This window comes from Urocampus carinirostris, chromosome 1 (assembly GCF_059441175.1).
Source record: "Urocampus carinirostris isolate Australia breed hairy pipefish chromosome 1, RoL_Ucar_1.0, whole genome shotgun sequence".
In the NCBI taxonomy this organism is placed as follows: Eukaryota; Metazoa; Chordata; class Actinopteri; order Syngnathiformes; family Syngnathidae; genus Urocampus; species Urocampus carinirostris.
In genome coordinates, this window is record NC_142349.1 from 62,337,053 (window position 1) to 62,355,450 (window position 18,398).

Below are 18,398 nucleotides of genomic sequence, written 5' to 3' on the forward strand. Positions count from 1 at the left end.
AAAACAGCAAATAAAGTACAGTTTGGTTTGTTTGAGCTGTCTTAGACATTAATAATACAGTACATTTTATTGTAGGTCACCTTGTTGTGATCGGGTGTGTGTGTGTGTGTGTGTGGGGGGGGGGTGTTCAGGTCAAGCAGAGCGCTGTCATCATGCAAATAGATGTTGTTTAAGTGTTTCACTTTTGACATTAAAAGGAGGATGATTTCAATCATGTAACTCACCAAAATAAATGAAGCGAATGATAGTTTGCCCTCACTTCAAAAGTGGGCTCCATTGATGAGTCCTGTCTGTTTATGAGATGTGCTCCATTGTGGCTAGCCAGAAGCATAGACTAACACTATATATGGATGGATACAACTGTGGCATTTTTGCTGAGGGAGCTGAAAATAAAATAGAAATGTCCCACATGGAAAAAATACATAAATCAAACAAAGAACACGAAGCTTCTTAGCAAGCAAGCAGGAGTTTGTGTGTTCTGGGGGTCACCATAATAATACCTTCGGGTACCAGGTAGCCTTTTAAAAACCCATAAGACCAAGATACGAATAACATAATAAGTTGTTATTTTGGAAATATACATCAAACAGCCTTGGATGCTAATCAGTTACAAACACAGTAACATGCGGTGATCCGGGTTGGGTAGGGTTACTTAAACTGGATTACTTTCAATAACTTTTGGATTACTCCAATACCAAATATGCTAATAAAAGACAAAATAAACTAAATATGAATAAAATTACTCAATTTTGTGCAGGCTCGGGGAGTAACGGAATACATGGAACGGCAAAAATGATGTTGGCAAGCGGTTTGGATTTATTTTCATTTTGTTTCCGTGGCATTTTATGTTAGTTTTGCCGGAGATCAAAGAGATCAAAGCCAGGAGAGAAAGCTTACCACGTGGTGTGAGTCATCATTTTATTCATATTTAGTTTCTTTTGTCTTTTATTAGCATATTTGGTATTGGAGTAATCCAAAAGTAATTGAAAGTAATCCAGTTAAAGTAACCATACCCAACCCTGGCGGTGACGTTCGTGTCTCGTGGGGCACAGTGGGATTTAAAAACGAATGAACTTACATTTCATTCCTCCTTTGATTGGCAGAGCAAGAACACATTATATAAACTGTAGTATGGTAAAAAAAAACATTGTGTTACCTTAACTAATAAATAAAGTCTAACACTGCTCCTTTTGAATAAAAGCATCAATAGACAGGTAATTATCTCTTATAAAGAAAGTCCTTGCAACAAGAACATAATTACTGGATAAGTTTACCTGCTGATAGCTTGCTAATTAGAGCAGTATTTTTGTCGTTCGAGGCAGAGGTGTGCGCCAAAATCAAAATTCTTGGTCTCACTATCACCCTTTGCCATAAGGCAGGTGAATTACGTGCCTCACTTTGCATTTGCGGAGTAATACGTTACTCATTAATCGTATTAATAATATGTACTGTATAATACAATGTGAAAGCAAAACAATTTTGAAGAGAAAAATCTAAAAATAGTGAGGTTAAGTGAGAGAAAACTTTAACACTGGATAAATATAACCATTTAAGACGGGATTAAACTTTAATGCTTACATGATGAAAGCTGAGGCACTACTTCACGTGCCTCCACTGACTGGATGTCCCAGACCTCAGCTTCAAAATGGTTTGGGCCTCCAGTTTTATAGCTTTTTGTTTTAAACAAATAAAAATAAGACTTACCCTATACCAGCGCTTCTCAATTATTTTCGGTCACAAACCCCCTTGGAAGAAGAAATCCTCCCGTGCCCCCTTAAAGTCTAACACTCGAACTTCCCTCCCACCACCCAGAGTGGGGGTCCACTATACTTCGTGTCAAGACCTCATACTTAATGTTCTTATTCTGTGCTATATGCTATATGGAGGCTAAACAAAAACACTCTGCAGAGAGAGCACCACTGCTCCCCTAGTGTAGTGGAGGTGCAATTGCACTTGATTCTAGGAAAGCTTAAAAAAAAGTGACCCAGGGGCCCCACTATTTCAGAACCACTGCTACATACTAAGGTGCAACAAGTTTTGAATGAAATAATGTAGAAACTAAAACCAAAGTGCATTAGAACATTAATCAATTTCACTTTATTGACCAAATAAAGTCCAAAATAATTAGGAGAGATAAAAAACAAAACAACATATTTTTTTCTTCTTGGTTGCCCCTTTTGTCATTACATGCCAAATTTCCTGGGAAAATAAGGGAAAGCAGAACACACCTGGAAACATCTCATCACTTTTCCTTATTGCTCACATGAGAACCGGAGGGTCCGCCTGACTTTGGCCTTATCTACAGGATGGGCACGACCGTAGGCGTTGACACCGTATCTCCGGGCAACGCGAGTCCACAAAAAGGATGGCGATAAAAACCCAGGAGCCCCACAGGCACAGTCTTAATGTCAACTGGGGGAGGACAATGAAGCGAAAATACATCAACTGTAAAAGTTTAACTTCTAATGACACCTTTAAAGCTTTATGTTTGACTGCACTTTTTTCACCTGCATTTCAATTCTTATTTAAAAAAATGAGGCTCAGACCCAACTTTTTATCTTTTTTTTCTTCGCATGCTTCTCCGGATAAAGGTGCAGGTCTGGTTTCCACTTTTGTTAACATTGGAATAATTTGTCCCGTAATCTCAGTGACTAATTCCACAATGTCAAGGACTAAATTCCAGCATGAGCAGGAGGTGGGTGTCCATGTACAATTTGGCCTGAGTCCAATTTAGAAAAACTCGCCCTGGTCGACCAAATGTGAGCTCCACCTTTCTCCCAAGAGTGAATGTAGGAATTTTTTTAAAGGTTTGATTAAAATGTAAATATTTCTTGAAGATTAAATTGCAATTTGCAATATAATCAGCTTACTAAAGTGAAAGCAGAATAAAGAAAAAAACAAAACAAAAAAAAGATCCCATTTACTACGAGGATTAATTATAGCCAGGTTTCTGTGCCAGACCCTCCAACAAAACCTTCAAAATTGTAGTCTTTTTCAAAATAAAACTATCCTACAATGGGAACAAAGCTCAATGTACGGATAATGATCCTTTTTTTTGATCAAAATACGTAAATACTTCTATTGGACCTTTGTGAACTCGTTTTATGTGTTTTGTGTGTGTTTTGGGGGTAATGGAGGTTACTGTGTTTTGTATTCATTTGTTGTTTTTGATTTTAGGGGATGTTTAGACGTGTTCTAAGGGATGGGCAGGGCACCCGTATGATGCAGCAGGGGTAAACCGTTGAAAGTTGTCGGGCCCTGGGGGGGATTTTGCATTTGGGTGAAGGTGCTGGTGTTTTATCCATCGTTTTTCGGGTGGGATTTTAATATTATATTGTGTTTTTTGGTTTTGCTTTGTTTTGGGGGTTTTCTTATATCTATTTTTGTGTTTTGTAGACGGTTCGGGTGTTTGTTTTGGGGATTTTGTTAGGAAGATTCATGTTATCTTGTGTTTGGTTTTTCTTTTCTTTTTTTTTTTTTCTTTTCCCTTTTGTGTTTTTTTCCATTTTGGATTTGTCTGTTGTATTGATTTTGGGGATATGTTGTTTTTGGAGGGAGGAGCTTTGTGGTTGGAGTTTGTTTTTGATTTGTTTTAGATTCGGTACCTCATGAACTCAATTGTTTTCAGATTACAGTGATCCCTCGCTACATGCGGTTCCCCTTTCACTGTCTTGCCATTTAACACATTTTTATCATGCAATGTGTTCTGCTTTCTGATTGACTAAAATATTCATAAAAGAGTAAATATTGATAAAATTCAAATGTCAACATGCAGGGTCCAACAGTTCAGTCCAGTCTATATAGGACACAATTTTAAATACACTTTACAAACAGTGTCACACCAGAAAATCCCGTTTTGGCTGTAAGTTGCTAAGAAATCCTTCATATGGAAGCTCATTAAACAATTTAGGTTCACCATTGAGACACTTTAAGATGAAAACTCATAGAACAAACTCTAACCCCAAACACATATTTGACCCAGAAGCTCTAGCTAAGGACCCAGGGCAATTTGATTGGGTGAGCAGTAGGAATGGGCTGAGCTTTACACAGGACAGAACACGTGCACTTTCTGTCCATTGACCAGAGCCGTCTGCACTGAAGGTAAATTCGCTGGTATCCTCATTTGCAGTAGATTGGGACATTTTTACTAAAAAACTTTGTTTGCACCTCATTTTAAAACCATTATGTAGGACACAAATGCGCTGAAGTACTACCTTTTGTCCGCAGAGCGTGTTTGGCGGATTTGTTGAATTTTTTCTTTAAATATTTTAACAAAAAAAAAAAAATCCTCCAAATTTTGCTTTTATGGCTCTTTTGATCAAAAAGGTTTCCGACCCCTGGTATAGAGCGTATTTGTTGATTAATAATTGGGCTTGTCATAGTTTTTTCCCCTTTGATTTCAATGTTTGATAGAGTATTTAATTGTTATTGTTTAAAAAAATAAATAAAGGGGGAATAGGTTGCGTATAAGCCTTTGGCTTTAACCCCAGTTGATTTATTAGTTTTGTGATTTGATATTTGTTGCGATATGCTTGAAAAGAAAAAAATAATGGGGAAAAAAATACAATTCATTTTTATCAGTTGATAACAAAAATTTGAAAAACATTTATAAGAATACCACCATAAAGAAATAGACTGAAGCTAACAATACTTCCACAAAATCATTTTTAAAAAATACACTATTTTGCCCTTAAATAAAATACTCAAACTCAACACAAAAATTATTAAAATCACAATTAAAGAATCTAGATGTTTGGGGAAAGCATCAGTAGGAAAAAGAACAAAAATAAAAATGACCCCCAAAAAAGGAAACTGAATGTGTGAGCACGTGGATCACGTTTTGCCTGTAAAGACTCTTTCAGTGTCCCAAAAAACATGACATAATTCTGAATTAGGTAGAGGGCAGCCTAACTGATTGCCAGCCAATCACATACGCATCCATATCCCGGGATAATTTCACCAATCAACCTGTCATGCATGTTTTTGGAATGTGGGAGGAAACTGCGGTGCTCGGAGAAAATCCACTCATGCAAGAGAAGAAAATGCACAGAGAATTCACAGAGAAGCTGGTAGCTGGAATCAAACCCGGGACCGCTACACGTTAAGGTGTATATGCAATAATTATTGTCCAAATTCTTTTTGGTTTCCAAATTCAAGCACTTTTTAAGGACTATGATAGAGTATTTTTTAATTTATTTCTCCAGTGCCATTAAAGGAAAAAAAACTGGTGTGAATCAAGCATTTTGGAGATCCACAAATATATCTGCAATTAACATATGCGATTTTTAATGTTGCTTGTGGCTTTTTTAAGAGACTATATATGATTCTTCCATCTTAAGTAAATTGCAAATACATTTTTGGATTGGAACAATACGTGTGTAAATATTCATGAGCAAAATTCCTCCCCATATACAAGAGGTGTTGGGTAAAATGACGGTAATATGGAAATTGTCAGGACCAGAACGGAGACAGGACCCATTTGCGTTACGTTCCTCTCAGTTTTATTGGAAGAAAGCAAAGGGTTGCACCCACGATCCGGTAATCGCTGGACGCGGGAGGCAGGTCGCTCCAAACATGGAAGTAGGACTTCCGTGGTGAGCGATGGCGGTGTCGGGAACAGAAAAAACGGGTCAGTAGCCGGGACAGGGAAGAAAAAAACGTGGTCGGGATCGGAAACGAGTCGAAAGCCAGGAGAGGAGAGTTGACGTGGTCAGGATAAAACAAACGGGTCGAAGCCGGGAAACAGACGGGAGCAAAAACAGGTAGGAGTCAGGGTCGAAAAAAGCTTGCCTAGAGTAAACTGAGGTTTGCAGACGGACTGACAACAGGTGACAGAGAGAAAGTTTTTCCCATACACTTTACCACTGGCAAATGCTACCTTAATTTTTTTGTATGGCCCAAAATAAATTTCCAGAATTGATCAATCCTTGCAGTAACTCACATTTCATAGTGCCCTGTTAAAGAGTAGCATGCACTTGTCCTCTTGGGCGTGACCCGTAGGGGGCGATGATGCTCCATAAGACAATGCAATACAAACTAATGCCAGCAGCCATTAATCATGAGGTAAGAAATGCAAAGGAAAGCAGAGTCACCAGAGAGCTGTGTCTGCGTCATTTTTGTAGGTCAGGTGCGGCTTATGTTTGTGCAAATGGGCTTTTCCTTTAAAAATGTGCAGCTTATAATCAAGTACACCTTATAGTCCGAATTTTACGGGATTTTGTCTATTGTTTGACGTGATGTGTTTTAAGAGTGTGCCAGGTAGTGTGAAGGCTCGTCGTGTTTTTCGTAGCAGCAGGAGGAGTCTACAGACAAGCTGCTGCACGCTCACATGCAATATGTCTCACACGTGTCATAACACTTCACTAGAAAATGCGCTCTTTAGGTTAAATGGCCTCAATGAAGCCAGACTGACTTGCGCTGAAATCTTGTCATTTCAATTTTTTCTTTGTAAAGTGATGCACTTTTTTGTATACAGCGGTACCTATTTATGGAAGCACCTCTAAACATGATCATTTAGGTACACAAATTCTATTTATAACAAAAATCTTACTTACTATATGAAAGGAAATACAGCAGCTCCTGAGGCTACCACTAGAGACCCCTCCAGATCGCTCACCGCTTGTGACTCCTCACTCTCACATCATCTCATCCACTAGAGACCGCTAACCACTGGTGACTGCACACTTGAAGCATCAGCTCGTCCAGTTTGCGCATGCAAACTATGACACAAAGAAAGAAATTGTGCAGGATTTTTTTTTTGTGTACATTCATTTAAAGTTACAGTAACTTTAATTTTAAATGTACAGTGCTTTCGTATCAACAACAGTCTCTCGATCTCTTCCAATTCTCAGTTATTGCAAATCCTCCGTATTAAGAGAGAATTACCTTTACAAACACAACAGCACCTATTTACTCACAGCAAGACAGACTATGTAGACGAATGTGACAATATTGGCTAGCCAATAAGTATGACTACAAGTGACAAAGACTCTTCAGGTTAGAGCCGACTTGGCCAAGATGAGATCAGTCTTTTTTTCCCGGTATAAAAATTATAATACGGTATATAGAATTTGAAATGATCAAAAAACGTATCAAATACTGGGAAAACAAATAAAGTGACGCGTATGCAATGTCGGTGAGTCCTCTTTCAAACACTTCCTCCCTGGCTCCCGCACCTTCTCCTCACCAATCTTTGTTAAGGCGACTGCCTCTGGTGTAAGTGCTCATAATAAACTCCCATTTTATTTCATCAAGACCACTTTATTTATTTTTTACTGTATGTTTCTAATGTTTGGGAACAGGCCAATTAGTTTTTAATTACCGTAAATTCCGGACTATAGAGCGCACCTGATTATAAGCCGCACCCACCACATTTTAAGAGGAAAACCGATTTTGTACTTACACATGCCGCACCTGTATATAAGCCGCATGCGCCCACATTAAAATGAAATGATCTGCATTTATATAGCGCTTTTCAAGTCAATGACTTCCCAAAGCGCTTTACAATGTGCTCCACATTTCCCAATAGCGGCCTTGCAGCCATGTAAGGCGCTAACCTGCTTATTGGGGGTATTAGGGGTTCAGTGTCTTACCCAAGGACACTTCGACATGTAACACGGACGAGCCGGGATTCGAACCAGGATCCCTTGATCCCAAGACGAGCGCTCTACCTCCTGAGCTACTGCTGCCCCAAAACACGTAACACAATCACAAAATTAGCCCAAACTCGGCTTTGAGTCCCGCGTTTGTAACTGAATATAAAGTATACAGTCCAAAAACCACAGCCGGCAAAATGAACAGAAATTGATACCAGTACTTAAAGTTTGATGCAGACCTGCAGAGTCCGGGTACCCGTTGAAACTAATCCAAGGAAAAAAAGTCTATATTACCAAAGGTAAGGGTGGGAAAAATATATATCCACTATTGTCCGCCATGACAACAGGTCTCACTCACCTTTACCCCACTTCCCGTCAGCCCGCGGTTGCTCCGCCCCTCTTTTTTAATTCGCAAAACATATCAGAATAAGTGTCTCAAATAAATACATTACAAAAATATACAGGTGCAAATACATATTATACATTGGTTACACATATTTACAAAGAAAGACGGTACACCGAAAGAGTTTTCAAAGCTTTAATTATAATATTATAACTTTCATCCCAAACCGTGCCTGTGAAGGGTAGCAAAACGCTACTAGGAACACGCTCGTAACACTGCAAACGGCTCTGTTAAAAAAACATACAGTGCTTGAAGAAACCACGGTAAACCGTCCTTATCTTCCTCCTTATAACTGACGTCATCAAAGTCTTCTTCCCCAGTATAAAATGAGACTTTGTCACCTAGACGTCGACCCACGCTCCCGTGAACAAAAACACGCTAGCAACACACTCGCGAAGTGAAGTTGACGTGCAGTAGCTCTGTTTCCATCTTTATCGGCCTGCTCGTTTGCTTTTAGCTTGAAAGCAACGTCATGTGCCTTTCTTTTTGCAATTTGCATGATGAGGATATGTCTACGCTAATTTAATTTGTGCACAAGCTAAGAAGTTGCAGTCTTCCTCGGCGCATATATTCCACCGGTCTAAATCATTACCTTTAGTACTCGAGCGCTGCTGGTGGCTGTTAGAAAAGTTACATAAATTGGCCGCATCACTGAATAAGCCGCAGGGTTGAAGGTTTGGGAAAAAAGTAGCGGCTTATAGTCCGGAATTTACGGTATTTTATATCAAAAAAATTCGCTCAATACATGAGCAGTTCGAAGTACGAGCACGATCCTGGAATTAATTAACACAGCGTTGTATGAAGATGTACCACTGTATGTGTAGACTTGGTCGATATTTAGATGTCACCGATTAGCAGTTTCCCATCATCTTGATTGCCGTTCCGCTCCCAAACAAACAACAGCGACCCCTTTGGGCTCCGGCGAGAAAAGCGGGAATTTCCGTCATCCCGGGGTAGCGGCACACGCAGCGCTGCCGACGCCTGAAACAGCAGAAGCGGTGCAGACGCAGCGTCAGCCTCAAAAAAAAAAAAAAACGAAGCCGCAAATTATGTCTGGAACAAGGGAAAGATCATGTGGCCCCGGCAGCCGGGGCCGAGCAGGAGCGGCGAGAGGCAGCCGCTTCGGCGGTAACGGATTGGACAGATACCATTTACATTCCTCCTCCAAGGATGTGATATCAAGACAAGGTCAGAGTGAGGGTAATGCACGAAGACGCTCGAGAAAAAAAGGGGGGACGGCGGGCCAGGTGGCGAAAAACTCCAAAGGGTTGTTTTGTCTAACTATCATATATGGCCTTTGTGACCTATAGAGACCATTTATTTATTTTTAGCTTTATAAATAAAACGAGCACAATATCTTTATTTCTCTTCGATTTTGTTCGACATTTAATAGTAAAGACTTTGGACGTGTGTGGCTTTAAATGTCAGGGCCTGGCTTGATCAGTAATGCGTGATCAGGGTTGGGTAGGGTTACTTTAACTTGATTACTTTCAATTACTAATAAAATTATGACTCACAACATGTGGTAAGCTTTCTCTCCTGGCTTTGATCTCTTTGATCCCCGGCAAAACTAACAAAAAATGCGACAGAAACAAAATGAAAACAGCTTGCCAACATCATTTTTGCCGTTCCATGTGTTCCGTTACTCCCCAAGCCTGCACAAAATTTAGTAATTGTATTCATATTTAGTTTTTTTGTCTTTTATTAGCATATTTGGTATTGGAGTAATCCAAAAGTAATTGAAAGTAATCAAGTTAAAGTAACCCTACCCAACCCTGTGCGTGATGATAGCAAACAGGAGTGTAAGTTTGGGTCAAGTTAAAATTGGTATTGAAATTAAAGCATACATTGTGAAAATCAATTTTTTAAAGGATAAAAATGAAAATTAAAACACTTCTAAAAGAAGAGTCAAGTTAACATGTGGTAAAAAAGGTAAAATGTCTTATTCTTGTCAGGAACTGGAACAGGACCCAAATGCGTGACGTTTCTCACACAAGCCAGGCAGCAGTCCGGCGTGAAATGATAGGAAGCCAGAGACTGATGAGATCAATACTAATTGCCCGAGTTGATATCGGACAGATGGGGTTGATACCGGACAGGATGGGACAGACAGGATAGATAATGAAACATGATATCGAAAATAAACAGGACAAACTAGACGGGAATGCAAACTGGAGAGAATAATAAACAGTATAAAAATAGACGGGAACAAAACTGGAAACCGATATTAAACAGGACAAAATAAACGGGAACAATACCGGACAGGGGATACCAACAGGAACACAGGACCAAACCAAAACCCACGTCTTGCGGGGCAGAGGTTCGTTGACGGACTGACAACAGGGGATTGACAGGACTGGGTTTAAGAAGGGACAGGGAGCCAATCAGAACCCGCAGCAGTTGGCGCCAAATAAGCAGGCACAGGTGATTCACATCGGTAATCATGACCACTGTCTGCCATATAGATAATTGTTCTTGTTTTAATATATATTTGTTTTAATTACACAAAAAAAACATAAAAAATGTTATCCGATACATTTATCAGTCACCCGTTTAAAAATGTTATCACTAATGTTATCCGGATACTACAATATTAAAGTAATGTAACTTAATTAGTCTCAATTACTTTTGGATTACTCCAATATCAAATATGCCAGGAGTCGGGAACCTTTTCGACCCAAAGAGTCGTAATAGCATAATATTCCTCAGCTCATTAGATATATGTTCATACTTGTTTGTTGGTGTTGTCTCGTTAGTTGCATCTTAATCATATGACACTTTTATTTTATTTTTTGGTCATTTGTACTCAGGCATCTAGGGCAGCTACGAGGGTCCTGAGAGTGAGTGCACAAGTATGTGCGTGGAATGAATGAGAACACAGGCAGAGCGAGAGTGAGCGCTTGTGAGAGAGGGGAGCAAACTAACATGGCAAATGTAAACGAAGCTAATGCAAACGAGTACCCGGAAAAAAAGTTTAAAACAACGCACACCTAAAGTGTGCAACAAAAACATGCTTTTAAATAAGATTGTTCTTCTGCAAAGTAATCCTTATTTTTACTAAATATACCTGTTATTGAATTGCTTCTTTTTTCTGTAACTGTAATACAATTTTATTTTTTTTAATCCCTAATTAAGTTAGGCTGTCACGGTTGCCATGGCGCCTAATTGGCCCCAACCGTGTGATGCCAGCTGCGACTCGTTGATAGATTGGCTTCCCTTCTATTTAATCTCAGTGCTCTCACTCTCCCCTTGTCAATTCGTCAACGAACCTCTGCCCCGCAAGACGTGGGTTTTGACCCGGTCCGGTTTCCTGCCTGTGTTTCCTATCCGGTATCGTTCCCGTCTATTTTGATCTCCAGTTTTGTTCCCGTCTAGTTTGTCCTGTTTAATTTCAATATCCTATTCTGATATCAATCCTGTCTGTACCATCCTGTCCGGTATCGACCCCATCTGTCCGATATCTGCTCAAGCAATTGGTATCGATCTCGTCGGCCTCTGGCTTCCTGTTGCTCCATGCCAGACTGCATGACGGCCCCATTTCCCGTAAAATGAAAGGCTTGTGTGAGAAACATCACGCATTTGGTTTCTCTACCAGTTCCGGTTCATGAAAAAAGCTGTTACATATATTCTATTACTCCCCAAGCTTGACAATAAAACGGTGAAATACAAGACTGAGTGACATCTTATTTGTTCTTTTTTTTTTACATTTTTATAAATCAAAGATTTTTTATGTCTTAAGTAATGGAAAAAATTTACTTAACACATAAAACATTTTTTGGTCTTCATTTCTTTCTTTGTGGATACTGAGAGTGGAGCAGCGTGGTTATGGTTGCGGTCATCACGGGACCACAACTGTTGCTGTGTCCATTGTTCTCACCTAATTATATCCCATTATGTCTTCTGTCACTCTCATCTGCATTCCTGGACTATTTTTTGACTCTATGGCCTATTTTTAGTCATTTGGCTTATTTGTCTCACGCAACGTGTCATGAATGCGTTGAGACAGATTGTTGCCCCTCGAATAATCATCTTCAAATTTCCATAGAAGGCACGTCGGTTTCCGAACAAGAACCGTCCGGTAAAGATGTTTTTGTCCCTCCAATATTGCAAAAATAGACAAGAATTTCAAATTGCGCATCGTTTTCCGTTTCTTTGCAGGGCAAAAGTTGAAAAATTAAAGGGGATGTTTTTTTTGGGAGGCACATCTCGAGGAAACAGCTTAAAGTCCACCAACATCCGACACGCCGCACATTCCGCCAGCAAACCTCAAAGCCCGGAGGTGCCCCGTTGTAATTGCACAGGATTAGAATCCAAAACACTGAAACTTGACGTTTAGGCACCTTTCACTCCCGATGAGAAGGGAAATCCAATGGCGGTTCTTGGACGGATTTCTGACACCGGCGTCGGAAAATCGTTCTGCTATTACCAAGGGACTGACCGGAGACAATGGAAGAAAGGCCGAGGAATGATTTGAAATACAGAAACACAAAATATAATTGGTATTGTCCAGGAGCTTGATATATGTATAGATTAATATTTTTATTTTACATGTGTTCTTACTTCCTTTATAAGTGTTCTCACCAAGAATGTGTTAGCTATTTAGCTTCAAAGCTTACAATATTGCTCTGGTTATATTTTATAATATGTCCAGTTTAAGATGATTTAAAGTACTTTTTTGTGTAGTTTGTAAGCTTCAGCAATGAAATCATCCCTCAGCTAGCTATTAAGAGTCTATCTATCTACTGTATCTATCTATTCCACAGCAGTTAGCTAGCTAGAACTTGTTTTGTGAGGTACCTTTTTGTATTGTTTCACATTTTTGCTCAAGTTATTCCTCAGCTAGCTATTAAGTGTGTATTGCTAAACAGCTAACTAGCTAGCACACTTTTCAACTGTATATTTTCAAAAACTGCCCCTGATTCGTTTCGAGCAGAGTGCTTCTCTAAAGTATCTTTTTGTGTTGTTTCACACGCTGGCTTTAGAAATTAAGTCCTCCTCTAGCTATCAGGTGTCTTTTCCTCAGCAGCAAGCTAGCTAGCAAATATTTTGGGCATATGTTTATGAAACAAAACAAAACATAAAACGCCACCTCCAGTAGTATTTTTTATATTATGTTGTTTTTTGTAGTTTTTTAAGTTAACTTTTTGTGTTGTTTACATCTAGCTTCCATACTGGAACCATCCTTAAGATAGCTTTTTGGTGTCACTTTCTTTTGGGTTTTCAAGCTTTTTGTTTTCGATTCTTACATCTATGGTTTATTCTAATATTATCAAAATAATAAAATGCGTGAAGAAGGTAAGGGCTCCCCAGCGAATACCTTTTGACATGACAGTTAGAAACGATGACAAACAATTTTTAAAATATAGACAATCTCTGGGTATTAGCTTGTTTAGCTTTGTTATTTACAAAGTTAGATTCTATAATTTAGTAGAAATGTGCCCCAAAAATCCATTCTTATATTTGTGAGTTAAAGCACTGATTTAAAAGCAGAATTTGAACTTGAATTATATTATAATAGAAGAGTTAAAAATCAAAGTCCACCTGATTTTATCCATCATTGGTGGAGGCCATTTTGAGAATCCACAAACGCTGGGGCTTCAGATGTTTTTGTGTCAATTCTGAAAGGAACTACAACTAAACAAAACACAAAGACTAAAACGAGGGCACAGATTATAATCAGACAACTACCGCTTTTCTCGAAATAATCAAAACAACTGCCTTATTTTGGTTTCACACAGTGATACTAAATGGCGTTGAGTAGCACAGACTGGTGTGCTTACACTGATGTCCACCAGATGGAGGTTTGTTTCCATTCACTCCTCGAATATTAAAAACTAATAACTGGCAGACATATTTCACTGGACTCATCTGAATTAAGCATTCAAACAATTAATAGGGATTCTCATAATAATCCACAGTGTAATGCCCAGATAGACAGTAGGTGGAGCTAGAGCTCCTGCCGCTCTCCCCACACTCAAAAAGTGCAGTAGACTACAGTTTGTCCTCCCCTTACAACGTTTTCTCTTTACTGTGTGGAATTACATGTTTTTCAATTTCTCTTACTGGCATTTCCCCACTATGCAACATAAACAGTGAATTATTACTAGAAAAACGGTATTATTGTGGTGTTAATGCGAATAATGAATTACAAATCTAAGATCATCATATAAAATGCTTGTGTGCTATTGGTTTGTGTCACAGCATGATGAAAAAATAGATATGTTATAGGCTGAACTACGTCCCACAATGCCTATCTCTTTCTGCATTTAGTTCACAATGTTGTGTCCCTTGGAAAGACACAGCAAGAAGGTCATACAATACTGTATTTTTGCACTCCTTTTATTTAATATGGGTCCAAAGCTTGCAGTGATGCAAAAGGGAGAAGAAAAACGTGATAACCATGGAAACAAAGCTTGTGATTATCAATACAAGCAGAAAATAAATAGCCACAACCAATCAACTAATGGGACTATTAATAAAAATAAGGAAGCAAACATTTGTAGGGGCATGAAAATCCTCGCAAGTGGAAGTTATAAAATCTGTTTGATTTTCAATCTACCGTCTCACCCCCTGCATCCACCCGCTATGCCAGCTGACCAGTCATATCACTCCATCCATCCATCCATTATCTGCACCGCTTATCCTCAGCGGGGCGCTGGAGCCCATCTCAGCTATCTTCGGGCATGAGCCGACTCCCCGTCAATGAGGAGCCCGTGTTATGCCGAGAAATGCACTCCTGCCGAAATTTGGATCCCGTGACGTTGGGTCATCCATCCATTATCTGCACCGCTTATCCTCAGTAGGGTCGCAGGAGAGCTGGAGCCCATCCCAGCTGTCTTCGGGCAGTGGGAAGGGGACACCCTGAACTAGTTGCCAGCCAATCGCAGGGCACACAGGGACAGACAACTCGCTCGCTCATTCACACCTAGGGACAATTTGGACCGGCCAATTAACCTGACATGTATGTTTTTGGAATGTGGGAGAAAACCAGAGTGCCCGGAGGAAACCCACGCAAGCACGGGGAGAACATGCAAACTCCACACAGGAGGTTCAATCTCATGACCTCAGAACTGTGCTGCACACACGCTAACCGCTGCGCCGCTGTGCTGTTTTTGCTACAAGGTTATTCTTGGTGCATCCCTTAAAAAAACAAAAAAGTGGCATTTGTAATTTTCTTTCCGTAAAAAAACCTTAGGAAATCTCATAAGGACTGATTGTTTCTTACTACAGGTTGTAATCTGCACCGTTTATCCTCAGCAGGGTCGCGGGGGTGCTGGAGCCCATCCCAGCTATCTTCGTGGGCAGGGGACACCCTGAACTTGTTGCCAGCCAGTCGCAGGGCACACAGAGACAGACAATTCGCTGGCTCATTTACACCTAGGGACAATTTGGACTGGCCAATTAACCTGACATGCATGTTTTTAGAATGTGGGAGGAAACCAGAGTGCCTGGAGGACACCCACGCAAGCATGGGGAGAACATGCAAACTCCACACAGGAGGTTTGATCTCATGACCTCAGAACTGTGTTGCACATGCGCTAACCACTGCGCCGCCGTGCTGCCCCATTTCACACCAATGGTAAATAAAATGTCATTTTCTCCTCAAATATATATTTATGTAATTTGATTTAATTATATGACCATATATTACACATAAGTAGTATTTACTATGTACTATTTTGTTATTTTAATGGTTTTATCTGGGTTAACTGGGGGTTTGGAAGGCATCAGCTAATTACCATGGATTTTCACTTTGCAATTCCCACCTCAGAACAGATAGATATCGTACCCTAGGGGTCTATTGAAGTAAAAAAATGGCATTTGTATTTTCTTTTGAAAATAAATCCATATCGGTCAGCTGCACCAAATACTTAACTGCACGTCCTCTGGGATTAAAACACAGAGTTATACAGGTACATTGAAAACATTTTAAAAATAATTTCCTATACCACGTGTGAGCAGAAGTTTGTCTAAGATCTAAAAATGTCATTAGGAAGCCTCTACTGACACACTGGATAGATTAGCGTCCATTAGCCAAGCCGTTGTTGCTAGCACCTACATCAGTTATGACAGCTCTTAGTTCAAAACACGGGAGCCGGCTAGGACCACACGCTTTGAACCCGGAAAACGGGATAGGGGCCGACTTTAAGATGGGTGTGGGAATCACTTATCCCACTGGGGAGCCTTGCAGGGCCCAGTGAGTATTGCAGCGGGATTAGTGTCCATTCTTGTCATGTACTGACAAAATCTCCTTGGAAGGAGCAGGTATTATTAAGCAGCCTCCTCACTGGGGGCCCACGGGCCTTCAATCCCCATGTGGGAGTGAGTGACAAGCTAATAATGTTAGAGGGAGGAGGGTGAAGGGATTGGGAATGCATTCCGATCCCTTCAAGTGCTCACCTGTGTGAAATCCCCAATGAGCTCCAAGTGAAATCATGCAAATCCTAAAAATAAAAACAGAAAAAGAGCACTAACTTGACCCAACCATCTTTCATTAGCTTATCGTAACGGTTTCGGTAAGTACAACCTATTTTGGACATTTTTTGGAATGAAATACAGGTTTTTCGAAGGATATTATCCATAAAGTCGGTCTCGAAGGGGAATTAAGTTAAAGCAAGTCACATTCATTTGTATAGCCCTAAATCACAAAATGTCTCAAAGGACTGCACAGGTTACAATTACACCATCCCCTGATCTGAGACCGACATCTGGGCAAGGTAAAACACAATACCTAAGCATGAGGAAATAAGAAACCATGAGAAGGGGCCTTACTAATGGCAACCCCCCCTTTCAGTATTTATTTGTGTATAACACACATTTCTTTTTCTTTTTTTTAAACTAAAAAACAAAACCTCAAAGTTTGGGAGCATGTCATACACGAGGTTTACAGTATTTGTGAAGGATTGTTAAGTCGAAAAATAGAGTTGACAACAATCGCAAAACATTGGATGCAACCGGAATCGAACCTGTGTTGTGATGGTAAGAGCATCAAATCCTAACCACTGGCCCACCAGTGATGTAGATGATATATGAAAGGGCATTCGATTTTATCTCATTATCCCACAGGAGCAGAGGTGAATTTTAGAGAATGGATAAAACAGAAAGTTGTCCCCCCAAAAAAATACAATAAATGCAAAATAGCACGGTGAGGGACATTAAATACATTGTAAATTTTAAGTTGGTAATGTGTTCATCGTTTACATCAATACATTATTTTAATCATTGCCACACGTAATCAACATTTGGTATGTAGAATGCTAAGGTTGAGATGAGGAAAAGATAAACAAAATGTTATACCGATTATTAATAAAAAACTAAAAATAGCCGTGAGTGTTATACACGAAGAAATACGGTAGCATTTTTGTATTTACCTTAAATCTTTATTAAGGATTTGGCATTTACCGGTGTAAGGGTGTTTTTCAAGGAGAATATCAAAATGACTTAAAGGGACACTAGATGACCACTAGATGTCACTGTATTGTGTAGTGCAACCGAGAATGAGTTCAACAGATATCATCTGCCCTCAAGTGGGCGTTTTGAATACATTTAAATGAATACTGTACTCTCATTAATTTCATGCAATTTTAACCCCAAATGTTTTTTGATTTTTTTTTTTCCAGTACCAGGTTTTATCTTAGTCCGGTACCTATAAAGGAACTGAACTCTTAATAATAATAATAATAAATTCCTTGTATTGTCATTCTGTGTAACAATGTACACAGAACGAAATGTCGATTGCACCTGACCCGTTGTAGCGAGCCGATGCAGCCGCAGCCAACAGAGGGCGCCGCCGACCACTTTTTAAGTCTTAGGAATGACTCGGCCGGGGCGCGAACCACCGACCTCCCAGTCTCAAAGCGGGCGCCTTACCATCTAGGCTAAGAAGTTGTGGATTCCAATACCGAGTACTATAGGGTTGAGAAAATATAAACACTAGGTACAGACGCTCCCCTACATACGACCATTTGACTTACCAAAAACGGTAGATACGAACATTTTTGTCAAAAAAAAATCTGGACTTTGCAGAAGTTAGATATTGTATCGTGTGCACCTTTTTCCGAGTACAGGACATTACTGTAGTGCTTTTTTGCGCCGCTACCAGCATGTGGCGCTGTGAGAGGTCACCCAGCATCCACCCAGAAGAAGAAATCCACTTTCTCTTCCTAGTTCATGTGTAAACCTTCTATACTGTATCTCCAACTTTGACATTTTTGAACATGGAATAAGAAAGCTTGATGCGGTTGACAAAATGGTTGGATCGCTTTTTCTCTGCCACTTTCTTCCACGGAGAAGAAAGACGCCTAACTCTAGAAGCTCATCTTCCAACAGTAAGTTAAACTCAACTTTATTTATCTTTATAGAGCATATTATTTTATGCAATGTTTATTTTTAACGTCAAA